The sequence below is a fragment of the Camponotus floridanus genome, unplaced genomic scaffold (genome assembly GCF_003227725.1).
Source record: "Camponotus floridanus strain SB8 unplaced genomic scaffold, Cflo_v7.5 scaffold9, whole genome shotgun sequence".
Lineage (NCBI taxonomy): Eukaryota > Metazoa > Arthropoda > Insecta > Hymenoptera > Formicidae > Camponotus > Camponotus floridanus.
In genome coordinates this window covers 1458283-1472638 of record NW_020229860.1, presented here as the reverse complement: position 1 = coordinate 1472638, position 14356 = coordinate 1458283, and positions in this window count along the sequence as shown.

Sequence of the window (14356 nt, the reverse complement as noted above, 5' to 3'; positions counted from 1 at the left end):
CATAACGCGTGCGTGGACTTCATTGAATTAAATTGATAAGAATTGCCCTTAAAAAGGAGCGTGTTAAGATACGCGCGCGCTCGCTCACGACCTTATCCTTTAATTATAAAAAAAATGTCATTAGAAAAATGCGCGGGTTGCGCAAATTACGAGCGTCTGCGATCACCTCCGATGTGCATTATCTTCGGATTTGCATATCGCGTGCGTATACGCTTGTACGTGGAAAGGGACGCGTGAATACAGGCGCCGGGATGTTTGTATAAAGAATTACAGAGTAGAACGATTTCTTTTGTACTCCCTAATTGCTGGTGCTGAAAATTATTCTTTCCGCACGCGTTCTTGAAATTGCTGACAGCGGCCGGCAGTTTGATACAGCGAGGCGGTGTGTAACACATTTGATAATGGAAGTGTACATAATATCTTAGCAAAGAGAGTGTCCCTTTGTGAATTCATTTTCTGAAATAACAAATTTTCTGATAAATCTGTGATAATTTTTTTGAAAAATTAAAAATTAGAAAATTAGAAAACTTTTTTTGGAGTAATAAATCTTGCCAATTAAAAAAAAATATAATTTAAAAAGAGATTCATTTTTAATTAAATTAAACTTGAAGAAAGAAAAGATATATTTAATAAAAGTTTTTAAAAATATTTTTTTTACTCCAATCTAATATAATATTCATATATTTGATATATTTTTTATATATAAATTTTAGATTTTAGATTTAAAAGTTTAATTAGAAAAGAATCTATTTTTGATGTATTTAATAAAATTTTAAAAAATATTTTTATTATTAAGAAAATATTATTTTTATAATATTAATATAATAGTAATTTGATACATAATGATTAATTTTTATATAAATTAAAAATATATATATTACTTTAGATTTTCGCAAAGCAAAATAGTGCTTTTCCTATAAATTTGCAGACTTTATATAATGTTATCTTTTTTTATTTTCTCACGTAAATTTATTTTCCGTTCGAACGAGCGAGATTATCCGAACTTATACGTACGTTTGCTGCATTTCTTCGTTGCTTGCCGGATTGCCTGATAACTCCCCGTTCTACTTTCGGCAACTTCCATGAAAGTTCGTTGCCCGTTTCGATCGTTATTTATTCAAGTTTTGTTTGCGCTCTGTCTGAGACGTATTTGTATCCTGTACGAGGAACGATGGAGAGACTCGCAGGAATATAGAATACAAGGAAAAAAGCAGTTCATACAAGATATTTCAGCATTAGATTTATAATTACTACAATTTTTTAAATAGACTTTATTATAAGAATAAAAAAATTATTTCGTATAGAAAAAAATAAATATAATTGCTATCTACGGTAAAAAATTTTTCATGTTAAATGTACATTAAAAATGTAAATTCAAAAATGTATTTTACGTAATGTCAGGAGCACACAAGGAGAATAATATATGTCAGACATGATTTTTTAAACATTTACATGCACAACACAATTCCATTAGATTCTCCGCTAATTATCAATTGACAAATACAAAGCCATTGTCTAATCTTCTCCTTGGTCTCTCGTCCTCCCTCGAATGAACTGCGAGAGGACACACTCCGAGGCCCTCTTGACGGTCGATCGATCCGCTCTAGTCCAAGCACTTCAAATAGTGCGATCGTGGTATGCGTTCAGGAATGGCAATAACGTTGATAGGATAGTAATATGATTATCACCTGTGCAAGGGCCGATAGTGGTGCTACACGTATAATTAGAGACAGGATTGAAGGGGCGGAATGAGAGACGACGATGTGGCGGGAAGGGGGAGGGTGGAGAATGGGACAAGGGTACGCGCAAGTATAATGTCATGCAAATACAGCTCATCACTTGGTCCACCAGGAATGGAGTGCATTAATCCGCTAATGCACATGGGTCCCGTAAAATTAGATTCGGCCAGATTTAGTTGGAAATGCGATATTTCAGTGCCGACCGAATTCTCTCAACAACGTAACGAGACTGCCGGAAAGCGTAACGCGGTGCTTCTCTTGTAATGCGACGTGGCGTGAAACGTTGTTACTTGTCAGCCGAATTAATGGAGATATATCGCATCCTCGATCGTGATGGCGCACGGCGTTGCTCTTAAATCCGCTTGCTTCGTTCCGTGAGCGCTAAATAAAAAATGTTCGCGGATCGATGCTGCTAACATCGCGCTAACTGTTTACTGTGTCACATATTAACATTTATGCGAGTTAGCAATTATTATCGCGATTCTAAAATGTATGATTATATTATTGATACCCCTAAATATCTCGCCGCGAATTTCCGAGCTTAGCAAAATTTCTCGCAAACGAGTTTCTTGTCGTTCTAACAGATGGCTGCAGGATGATGCATTTTACCCTCGTCGAATTTAAATAATAATATCTCGTTAATTATTTTGTTAGAATGAAAAAAAATAATATTCCTTAATATTCCTTTTTATAGATTATTATTTTATGATAATTATTAATATTAATTTATTCGAAACTGTACGCGAGGAGTAACAAAGATATGTAATAAAAATATTGACATTAGAATTCATAGAATTCGTAGAATTATAGCCATGTCGTTAAATTGAAAATAAATTTATTTGAATAATTTTATAAAGATGGAGATTTTTTGCATGCGAAATTGCTGGTAAAAATCCTTTTGTGACTTTTGCGGAAACATTCCCGTTTTCTTTAACGCTTTATTTATAGACGGTCGATTCCCGCTGTTTCTTTGCAATTTCGTTCTCCATCAACTATAGAACCGCACATCTCGAATGTTTCTTGTTGTGTTTAGAACTCACCTGGGTTCTTCTCTTCCCCCCCTCCCCCCGACGTTACCACCCACAAACTGGCACATCCTCTCCCCCTTCTTCGTGCGGCTCCTCGTTCGACTGTAGGATTATTCGCGTCCAATTAAATTTAACGAATTTCCGCGGGTGCGAACGGCTTTATTGGTTTCATTAATTACGCATGAATCATTCTCTACGGCAGCGAGGTTCCTCTAAAATACGCGTTCAGTCGATGCAGGTTGCAATCGTCATTATTGTTTCTAGCACGCATAACTATTTTTGTGCCACTATGCGGCAATTTGATACAATATTTGATAACGCGAACTATCTGATAAAAAAAGATTTTATTTGTAGAATTGTTCATTGATTAAATTTGTGATTTATTAAGTGACACTAATATTTTTTGACAAGAAGTTGTTAAGATTGCGAAGTTGATAGCGAATGATAAGTTTTAAATTTGCGTAATATTTTTAATTAATATATATGTAAAAAATTTTTTTATTAGTCGAATATAATTTACAAATATAATGAGCTTCAATCATAAAGGGAACGTTTCTACATTATTTCGCTGAACTTCGTTTACAGTATATATCATAATGAAGTAATTCGTACACTCATATGCACCCTCACGCACAATCGCAAACGATTTACCTTATTATGACATCTGCATACGTTCTATAAATATTAAACCGAAATAGGGATGTGCGGAGGGCGATTGAAGCTTGTTGGAGAGTGAATATGCCCTGCGGGACGTATGAGCGTGGGAGGAATCCGACGTGCCGCTATTCCGGATTTAGTAATTAAATATTTTCCGGCTCGATTCGACGGGATACTGTCGATTTACTACTTTGACGAAATATCGACGCGACGCGGCTGCTCGCGATTGGGCGAAAAGTGTTTGATTCGCAATCACGGCGGTCAAGATTTGTTTGAAAAAGCTCATAAAATCAGAATAATTGACTATAAAATAAGGCATAAAGAAAGAATAAAGTCAGTCGCATTTAAAAAAAATAACGTAACATTTTTTTACATTTCTTTTTGTTTCTCGTTCTCATTCAAGCCTACAAAATATTTTTTGAGTATAACGATAAAGTTTGACTTGTGTTTCTTCTAAATATAAATATATTAAATTTTTAATTATTATTTATATACTGACAATGAGATATTCTTTTTCGGGTTTAACAGTAAAATATATTAATTTTGTTATTTTCTTTTAATATATTTTCTTACATTCGACACATCGGATTAATATGAAACAATCTTTTTATAGCTAAAATATGTTTAAAGTATATGACATATATTTGAAAATTGTACACTGAAAGGCGAGATGTATTGTATGATAGAAAAAAAAAAACATTTCCTCGAGTGATAAGAGATAGAATACTGTTAAGATTACAAGACGAGCGGTAAACATGCAAGATCCCAATATTTCCAGTACTCGACACGAATATGCTAATGATCTCGTGGGTTAGTTATGCTAATTTCTTTATGATTCATCAGGACAAACATATGCTGTCTTGCATTTTATTCTGACCACCTGCGAAGGGTTAATTGTCGATGAATTATTAATTTACCCGCATGGTGTATCTATCCTTTAATGATGTCTACGCGTCTTTCAAATGTGATCAAACTTTTATGTAATATTTGCATTAATTTGCGCATATTTGTTGTTACGTATTTTTACTATATAAATCGATAATTATTTTTGAGTAAAACCAAACATATTGTCGCTCGTTATTCTGACTCGTTACAGTTTTACAGCTAACAGTTTTATACCTAAAATCTCTTTTTAATGACTTGTAATTTGCGACAAAAATAGAAATAAAATCTATAATTTTGTGTTTTATAATCTATAATATTATAAAATATCTAATTATATTTTATATACGTTAATTAATAATCTCTCAATGCATTCATATATATATATATATATATATATATATATATATATATATATATAATATTGTACATATATAGATATATATAATAATGTTAATTAACAAACGCACATAACTCAAATACAAGTACAATATATATAATAATAAACAATAATACAAATAACAATAGATGTCGGTAGATGTATGAATGCATACATGCGTCGATGAATGCAGGTCGAGTAAAGCGGATGTACGGAAGCGAATACGTATCAGTTGCGTCGCGTAAATCTTCGGAGAATGCGAGCTTTCCAGTCCCGGGGGATGGAACGAGCGCCCTTATTCCTCTCTTCCGCGAGAATGCTAATTAACAATTGCCAATTTGTAGGCGGCGCGCGACGAAATCGTAAAACGGTACGTTACCGCGGCATAACAAGGCGTGAAGGGTGAATTAGACGATGACGTCACGGGTTACCGAGAATGCATTTTACCGACGAACGTCGCCGCGCGATCAGTAGCTATCAACAACGATACATGAAAAGCGGAAAACGAAGAGAGAGAGAGAGAGGCAGCAGATCTCCCTGAAGGCTCGTAAACTGGCGCAATAGCTCTGAGAAGAGGGGTTCTGTCGGGGCCAAAAAGCGGACGGAGGTCGTCAATGTTGATGATGCGTGGATCACGATGTACTGACGGCTCCATCATAGCTCGCGCCGCAGTCTCTGCGTGCCTCTCTCCCTTCTCTCCCTCTCTCTCTCTCTCTTTCTTTCTCTCTTCCTCCCTTCTGCTCTTTTCCATTTTCTATGGGGAAATATACCATCTCCGTGTAGTCTATTCCATTTGCTTTATTGAAATAACGTCGAGGGCCCAACCGCTTCCGCCGGCATGTCCCGATGCGGCGACTATCGTGCGAAGGCCGAATTTTATCGCGATATTCGAAGATTTACTTTTGACGCGAGCATCCAAGGTTAGAGAATCTTATAAACATATAAATTACTCTTGAACGTTTAGGATATATATAAACTTTCAAATATATATTTACACACACATATATACACATAGTCAGTTGTAGTTTGCCTCAACTATGGATTCTTTGGCTATTTTCAAATTTTATTTTACAAAAATATTGAGATTTTAATAGAGTTATGTGCGATTAAAATTGGAGAATACTTTTTCTTTGTGTAAATCACATATGTGCATACAATTTTAATTTATCCTTTGAGATTATATTTAATATTGAAAATTAAAAAATTATAGAAAAATGGGGTTATATTAAAATTTCAACAAGGAAAAATTAATCCAAAATTAATCAAAGAATCTACAATTAGAAAGAATTACATTTGCATTTCCATATATATATTTTCCTTGTCATTCTTATTGCTAAAATTTAATATAATATATTAGTTTTTATATTAATTCATATTTAATAATTTCTTGTAATTTATACAATACAAATTAAAACAAATTTAATTTAAAAAAACATTATCATAAATGTTTGATTGCTTACTGCATCTCTTTATACTTAATTTGACAATGAAATATTCGAGTATTTTCTGTTATTCTTGAGATAATAATAATTCATAAAATAAAGAACGATACTTTTCTAGACATTTGCGGAAGAAACAAATGACACGTTTGGTTAGATGAAACTCGTACTGACTATAAAATAGACTGTGCAACTATTACCATATGTTACTTTCTGCTTAGCATATTCTTAGTAGAACGATGACGAGGACGGGTTTTGCTGCATTCCGATTAAGTCCGATGTAATTATAATGAACCTTGAGTTCAACGGTTATCGCGCTCTTCCTTTTTCATATTATAAGGAATAGGCTATTGTTATACGCGATATTATATTTTTAGAAGTAACGATATCAGAAATTGATATCTTTTTTGAAAAATTATTATGATTGTGATCTACACTAGCTTTTACATTATAATAAATGTATAAAGATTGCATTTAATATAAAAAACATTTATAAAACTGGAATAATAATTTATAAAAATAAAGTTATATGGGGTATATTAAAAATAATCATATCAGTTTATCATATAATAGAGAAATCTAGTATCTCGTGCATACGTTAAAATTGATAACATTTTTAAACAATTTATACATTGTTAACAGATATGAATTTCTTTACAACATTTTGGAAAAAAATTGTTTGCAAGAGACGAAAACTGATCGACAATCAATCTGATCGATTATATATAGGATAACACGAAGGGACTGTCGCCGACTAGTTCTCGCCCTCGTTGTATCCGAGTGTCGTCACATATTGACGCCTCCACTTTATTCAATTGCTCATCCGACACAAGGCCCTAACAACACTTTGGTTTGGCGATCAAACATGTTTTTTCGCTTTTGCTCATTTCCGGGCCGAATGCCTGGCATCCTGCGCGGTTCCGGATCGGCAAGAGCGCGATGTCTCGTCTACACGACGACGACAACGGGCTATTTAGTTCTCGATCACCCTCGGGGACGAAAGCGTTCGAAAAAAGCAGAGTAATGGACAAGAAAGAGAGAAAGAGAGAAAGAAAAAAATTGATCCCCGAAGGGAGGGTCTGCGCTAACGTGGAGCGGTAATTTTTGCCTCATCAGGCAATACTCTGGAAATTTCATTGGTAATTAAAAGTCACCGGCCTGTGTGATTGGAATTAATGGTCAAATGGTCAATCTGCCCGAAGGGAAAAAAAACTCAGCTGTAAAATCACCTCTGCGTTCCGATGCGATTTGTACTTGATGGCACATGGCAACGTACGTGTGAGTTTCGCGACACTTCGGGTTGTTTTATTATTTCAAGCCCTTCGCGTTTTTAGCGATTTATAAAAAGCCGGGAATTTGTGTCAATATTCCATATAGTGACTCGCTATTAGCTGCACCGGGATATTGTTTGCATCAGTCAGTGTAATCCTTTTTGCGGTCGATATTTGTCCGCTGTTATTTCATTATTTTGTCACCGTGCAGATTGAAATCTTTTATAGACAGTTATTAAACTACAATGTTCAGATTCAATTTGTAATATAAAATTACAACTAAAAAACTACAAGAGATCCATATTTGAGCTTTAAATTAAAAGTCTCAATATTATAAAAATCTAAAATTAATTCTTTAAATAAATATATTTTTTTTCATTTATGTATTATAATAAAAAATGCGAATATTTTCGAGAAAAATAACTATTGATATACTCTGATTATCATAAAGTTCCGTCGTTGGCAACGATGAAAAGCTTTCGATGCGCCTATCTGTCTACACGAGGACTTCGGTGCACGGGATGGAATTCTTTCGCAACGCTTCTCTCCAACCCCTTGACATTTTCTCGCGGTAGCTGGCATGATGGTTGAACGAAGGGTCGCTCCGGTATCTATCTGTCATTACGGGAGATTTGTACTCGTCCAAACTGAAGCGCGACCTTCTGGGCCGGGTTACGGTTATGGAGCTCTCTATTTTTCTCTCTCTTTCTCTCTCTTTCTCTCTTTTTCTTTGTATATGTCTTTCCCCCTCGTTTTTCGGGTCCGAGCCGAGCCGAGGGTGGCGTAATCGTCGACGGGCGTATATAACAATCCCGAAGGCATAACCCGATGGTAGGTACGGAGGCATAAACGCTGCGAGGCGAGGCCCGGAAATGGTGAAAGTAAAGTAGAGACGATATCGAGGAAACTGGGAAGAAGCGCGATCGTGGTGGTCGTAAGTGCCGCTCGGTGAACGCTCGAGACCATATGGAATTGTTTATGAACCATGGAGCTTTATTCTCCTCCACCCTCTCCTCCCTGATGCTTTCGACCGCTCCATATTCGTCGCTTTTCCGGAATTCTATTGATGCATGACGGACGACTTAACTGGGAGGAAAGGAAATTTCACATTAAATGAAAGATTTTCCAAGAACATGGACATTATGTCTATTTACGATAAATGTCAATGGTATTATTTATATATGTCAATAGTATTATTTATATACGTGAATGTCATAATTCAATTTATTGCAAACTTGTAAAAATCGCAGTAGTAAAAGATTTAATTATAAAAGGAAATTAAAAAGCTTTCGATATTAAAATTAAAATATATAAATGTTAAAAAAAGACAATATACATAGAAAGAAATTAATTTTGAAATTAAATTTATTTTAAGAGAAATTTAATTTAATATTAAATCGTCATGAAGATTTAGTTTTAGTTTAAAATTCTATTAAAAATCAATATACCTTTTCACATATGTAATAAACAGTTATTCATATTTACGTAAAGGCACGGAACGCCACGTGAGTCATCTCGAATCTCATTATCATAATTTCAAATACGAAATTTTCCATATCGGAACCATATCGGAAAATGTACAACAGTAGTACGATTTGACAGAGATCTTCGACGGTGTGGAACTTAGTTATAATTTATGAGGGTTTATAACGACTTTTGAAAGATGGGAGGCGGCACGATAACGAGGTCACTCGACATAATTATATTTGGAAGGGATTTTCTTCTTCGGTTGGGGAACGGGACGAGGCCCGAAGACGAGGAAAAGTGAGTAACTCACTTTTCTCATCGGGATAAAGTGAGTTCGACTTCGAGAGGGAATATGCGCGTAATATTGATGGACAGTGACTCCGCTGTTATCGGTCCAACAGGGTAGTTTATCATTCCTGAACGCGAACGCATTACGCCTCGATTAATCTTCGATATTTATATTAGATCTTCATTAAATTAAATATTCTATCGACGCGAAAAGGGGGATTGTGTATACGAGAGTGCCACTCGATGTTGCTCTCTTTCGGCAAAGTTCATCCTGATGCGAGGAAAAAGGGCTCTTCATTATCGAACCTGCCATATTTTTCTAAACTTAGATTTATGTCGTATCTTTACATTTTCCTGTGACATGTTTTTCCTTCGAAGAATATTTTATAAAGTCCCTTATGTATTAAAATATATTATTCCGTAGCGACACAAAAAACTTTTACAAGATCAAGTACATTATAAGTGAATAAAGGAAAGATCTTTATATTATTATAAAATAGATTAAATTATTAAAGCAATATTTGAAAGTAATAGATTTGCAACAATTAGTCACAATTTTATAACGGCTGTTTTGAAGAATTTATTTTTCTCTAATTATATTCATTATTATGTCATACTTAATTTAATCTTTCACACACATACACATATATCGTTGCATATTTCTTAATATATTTTTGTCCACACACGCGATATCGATTTCTTCTCCCAACGGAAATTTCAAGTATGCCATTTCGGAGCACTATATACGATAAAATCTGCCGGAACGAAGAAAACGACGGCCACCTTCTCGCAGCACTTGTACGAAACTTTATTCCGCCGATTCGCCGGGACGAAGAGTGAGACGCGATAAGCGTTATCAATAAAGTGCACATACGCAAAAGTTGGACTCCCGCGAGACGCGAGAGCGTCCCAATTTCCGCGGCGGCGACGCTTTTTCGAAAAATGCTTCCCGGATTCTGGAAGGCGAATGTGTATCCCATTGATATGCAAACTAAGTTCTGGATCGTAAAGTTGGCGTAATATCGCGAGGTCTTTGCGTCCCCGTCTCCTTGTCCCTTCTCGTTTTCCGTTCAACGTCTACCGGGCTACCGGGTGATCGTTCAGTGCGATTTTATCCTGCATTATCCTAAACGATATGCCAGTTTAAACTTTAATTCGGTCATAATCACGGCGTAAAGGCAAAATACAAATGCGCTCCTCGCGTCGGAAAACCATTATATATCGCCTTTAGGGGCTGAAAAAAGAGAGCGTGTGCTTTACAGTGTGTGCTTCTCGCGAATAGTTAACGAGAGTGATACTTAAAGTCAACCCTCGTGTACGTGCTAAATAATCCCATCTATGATCTAGAAGAACGAACGTTAACCACAGTCATTTTTGATTCTAATCTACATTAAATTGTTGGCAATCTTTTATTTTGAACAAATAATACCTTAATCATTTAAGCATTTATACTAGCATTAAATAAAACAATAGAATTAATTTTTTTAAACTAACATAATCACGAGAAAGCTTTGAATCAATCAAACAGGTAAAATTATACATTAGACAAAAGTATTCTCTATTTTTTTATATTTAAATATTTTGTGTGTAAAAAGAAAACAAGAAAAATGAATTTAACTTTTTATATTTAAAAGGATTTTTAAATGTATATTCTATTATGAGAATTAATTTAATTTGGACACCCGATAGCACAGTCTTTTCCATAATTGCCTGTGCAAGTTACATGTTTACTTTGAATTTTATTTTGATTGCTCCGAATCTTTTAAAACTGTTTTCGCCCAACAATTACACCGATTGTTTATCAACAAACATAAATTTTCTCTTAGAAATTTTACTTATTTGATTTTTACCTGTTTCATTATTTTGAAAAAAGTTTTTTCTTTCACACATTTCATTCTTTTCTTTTTTAATGCAAAATTGAATCGCAAGACACTACTCATTTTTTACATCTTTTACAATTTTTAAATTTTCTTATAATTCTTAGATTTTCCAAATTTTCTACATTTTCTACATCATATTTTTACTTATATATATTATTATTTATTTTAATCTTTTGAAAGGATATCCTTGTTCGCGATTTCTACAGTTAAATTAACGAACTCGCGGTGATTGCGCGCAAGAACTGTCGTCTTGAAATGCGGAGATGATGATTACATGCGATAAGATAGTTTTACTCCCCGATGATACGTGAGACAGAATTGTTTTTTTAGAACGGACGAGACAAGCTATCTACGCGCGCGCAAACGTTCCATTCCCGCTTCCGCGTTATTTATTTATCCTCTCGAGTTAATGCACGCGCGATCTCGCGTTACAACAATATTGAAGTGCATGATAAATACAGGCATTGCAAACCGCGTGATATAAAATGGATGGGATCGCCAAGGTATTTGTGCGCTACGTGTTCCAGGATTTCTCCTTTAGTAGTCGAGTTTATTTAAGGATACAACTATCTCTCCACCGTTGAAGTTAGCTTAGCTCGTTATCAATGCAGCATACACTTAGCGCGTTATTGATGGGATAACGCTACACGGAGTGAGTAAAACGCATAATTCCGCTTGTTTAGTATCATTGTGCAATATATCGTATGTCAACTTGTAGTATTTCTTTAAACAAAATAGTTTTAGTTTCACTCTCCCTTATTCTATACATCAAAGTGCCAAGTTTAGAATTCAGTCGACAAGTTCTTTTTTGTGAATTATATCAAATAAAGATTTTATACGCATAAACATAGAGAGGAAGTGAATGTTTTAATAAGTTGAACGTGAAAAAGAGAAACACATCGACGAGAAAAAAATGTATTTGCACATTGCTGTATCACTGTTGAAAGAACCGATGCTACGAGCGATAAATTGAGATACGCAACGTGTCCAACAAAAAGGCGCACAAAAGGTGCTCCATATTTTCCGGGCAAGATTTCTTTCTATAGTTACCTTTGTGTGCCATTCTCACCATTCCCATGCAAATGAACGATCGTGCAGCAGCACGATATGTGTTTCTACCTGCGAGAGAAAACGTTAGAGAAACTGCGCGGACGATCCACGATCGCAATCGCGTGATCTTTGACCCGGGGAAGAAGAATCAACCCTCCTAAAAATTGGGGTAGCACGCTCGCCCGCGAATTTATTCGCTATCGAACACGGCCTAAAAAAAGAGAGGAGAAAAGAGACGAACCGAGGAAGAGGCGGAGGAGAGGAAGCGATGGAAGAGATAGAAGCTGCTTTGCATATCGACGAATTTACGAGCCGGTCAAACCCGTCGTGTCACTGTCGCCCGGAGGGAAGTTGCAACCCCCGAACGGTAGTTTATAATATCGATGAAAAGTCGCGTCTCTCTCTTTCCTCTTGCCTGTCACTCTTTTTTTCTCTCTCTCGGTGTAATTTTTCTTCCCATCACACGGCCAATCAACGTCTTTTTTGCGGTCGTTCTTTGATCTCTCTTTCCCTCCCTTCCTACTTCTCATCCCTTCGTGGTCTTATATCGATGAATTTATCGCCTCGGTACTGCTCGGTACTGCTCGGTCCATTGTAACGAACATTGTTTACGATATTGACTCTTCCTTTTATGTTAATCCCATGTCCGAATGGTTCTGGTCGACGTAGCGCGAGTGCGCGATTTACATTCGGACGCGCACACGCCAGGGCAAGGAGAACGAAACAACGTCGTGCGAACGTGTGTGTCGAGTCGTCGTGCGTATCGCAGCTTCGGGGATGGAGAAAGGGAGCTATCGACGAATTTACGAGGAAACGGACGAACCCCGAAATTCACGGTGCGCTCTGCGGCGTTATGTCATCGCTATGCTAATTGGACGCAATTAGCATAGGAAGTATCGGTAAACTAGCGCGACGCCATCGTGACGCACGATGAGCAGGGGCGAGAGTAGCGATATTTGTCGTGACACCGACCACAATTAGGTCCTGTTCGGCGGAAAGGCTCCCTTTCACCTCTTGCCACCGTTATCTCTTTCTCTTTGTCGCCTCGTGAGTAATGGTAAGCACCGAGCGATACCTTTGCGTGCAAAGAGAGAAAAAAAAGATAACGCGGTCGTGTTGGCCACACATATATTTCGCACACGTAACGTCGAGTGCCGTCTACATTGTCACCGGTAATGTACGAGCCGTAAAAAATCCACAACACCTGGTAGAACGATTTAAAAAAGATCTTTCGATCGCCGCGCGTCGCATATTGCGTCAAATTATCATTTTGTTTGAGAACGCGATGTTATGCAATGTGCGAAGAAAGGATTCGGCGGTTGGGGAACCGAAAAAAAAAGTTAGTCACGCGATCGCAAACAGATGATTCTTACATGTGTACATTTCCCCGTCAAATATTTTTAGTCTTGCGTAGAGATTTTATAGGGATGATATTTTTATCGTAACGTAGATATATTTTTTCTTTGAGACTGAGTTTATAGTTTAATCGTATGATAAAATGAGTATAAATATAAATATTCTAAGCCGAAAGGCAAGGATTAGTGGATAATAAATAATAAATAAATAATATTTTTTTTTCTTTGTCGCACTAGTGTCGTTTTTACATTTCGCTATAATTCGCGAAAATATGTAATTAGCGTCGTTATACGACGTATTCTACGGCAGATTGTTGGCTCGAAATTCTGCGGTAAATTGCTATCTCTTCGGGGCGCGATGTCTTTGTGCTGCCGCAATCAGAAACAAGATCGACGCTTGTCAGGAGGATTTGAGGGGGTCGGCGCCATTAGACGGGCTCCCCCTCATCCCCTCTCGCTATTCGCATAATTGGCAGGGATAATTAGCATGGCAAGTGGCGCGATAGCACGTCACATTCAGTCGTGCGCGCATTCGGTGCCTCCGTCTCTCTTGTCGCGGGGGCGTATGCACGAAATCAGGCATTCGTATGTAAACTTTCGACGTTCCGCCTCGACGTCCCTCTTTCTATTCCGTCGATAGTCTCGCGCACGTTCAGCAGTGCTGACCAACTCACGGACCACGCCAGATATGTCGAATTCGTAATAGTGATTAGCTAATGGAGATGGCGTGTACTCCCGGAAGAACTTTTAGTTTCCTCCTCCCTCGAAGTAGGATTGCTACAAATTTGAAAATAATATAAGTAGAAAGTTTTACACAGATTTTTCCTATGTGTTTTCAAGTGAATTTGAGGAAATTAAATTCGAGATGAAATTAAATTCGAATAATGGCGATTAAATTTTGCGGAATTAAAATTTGGTCCT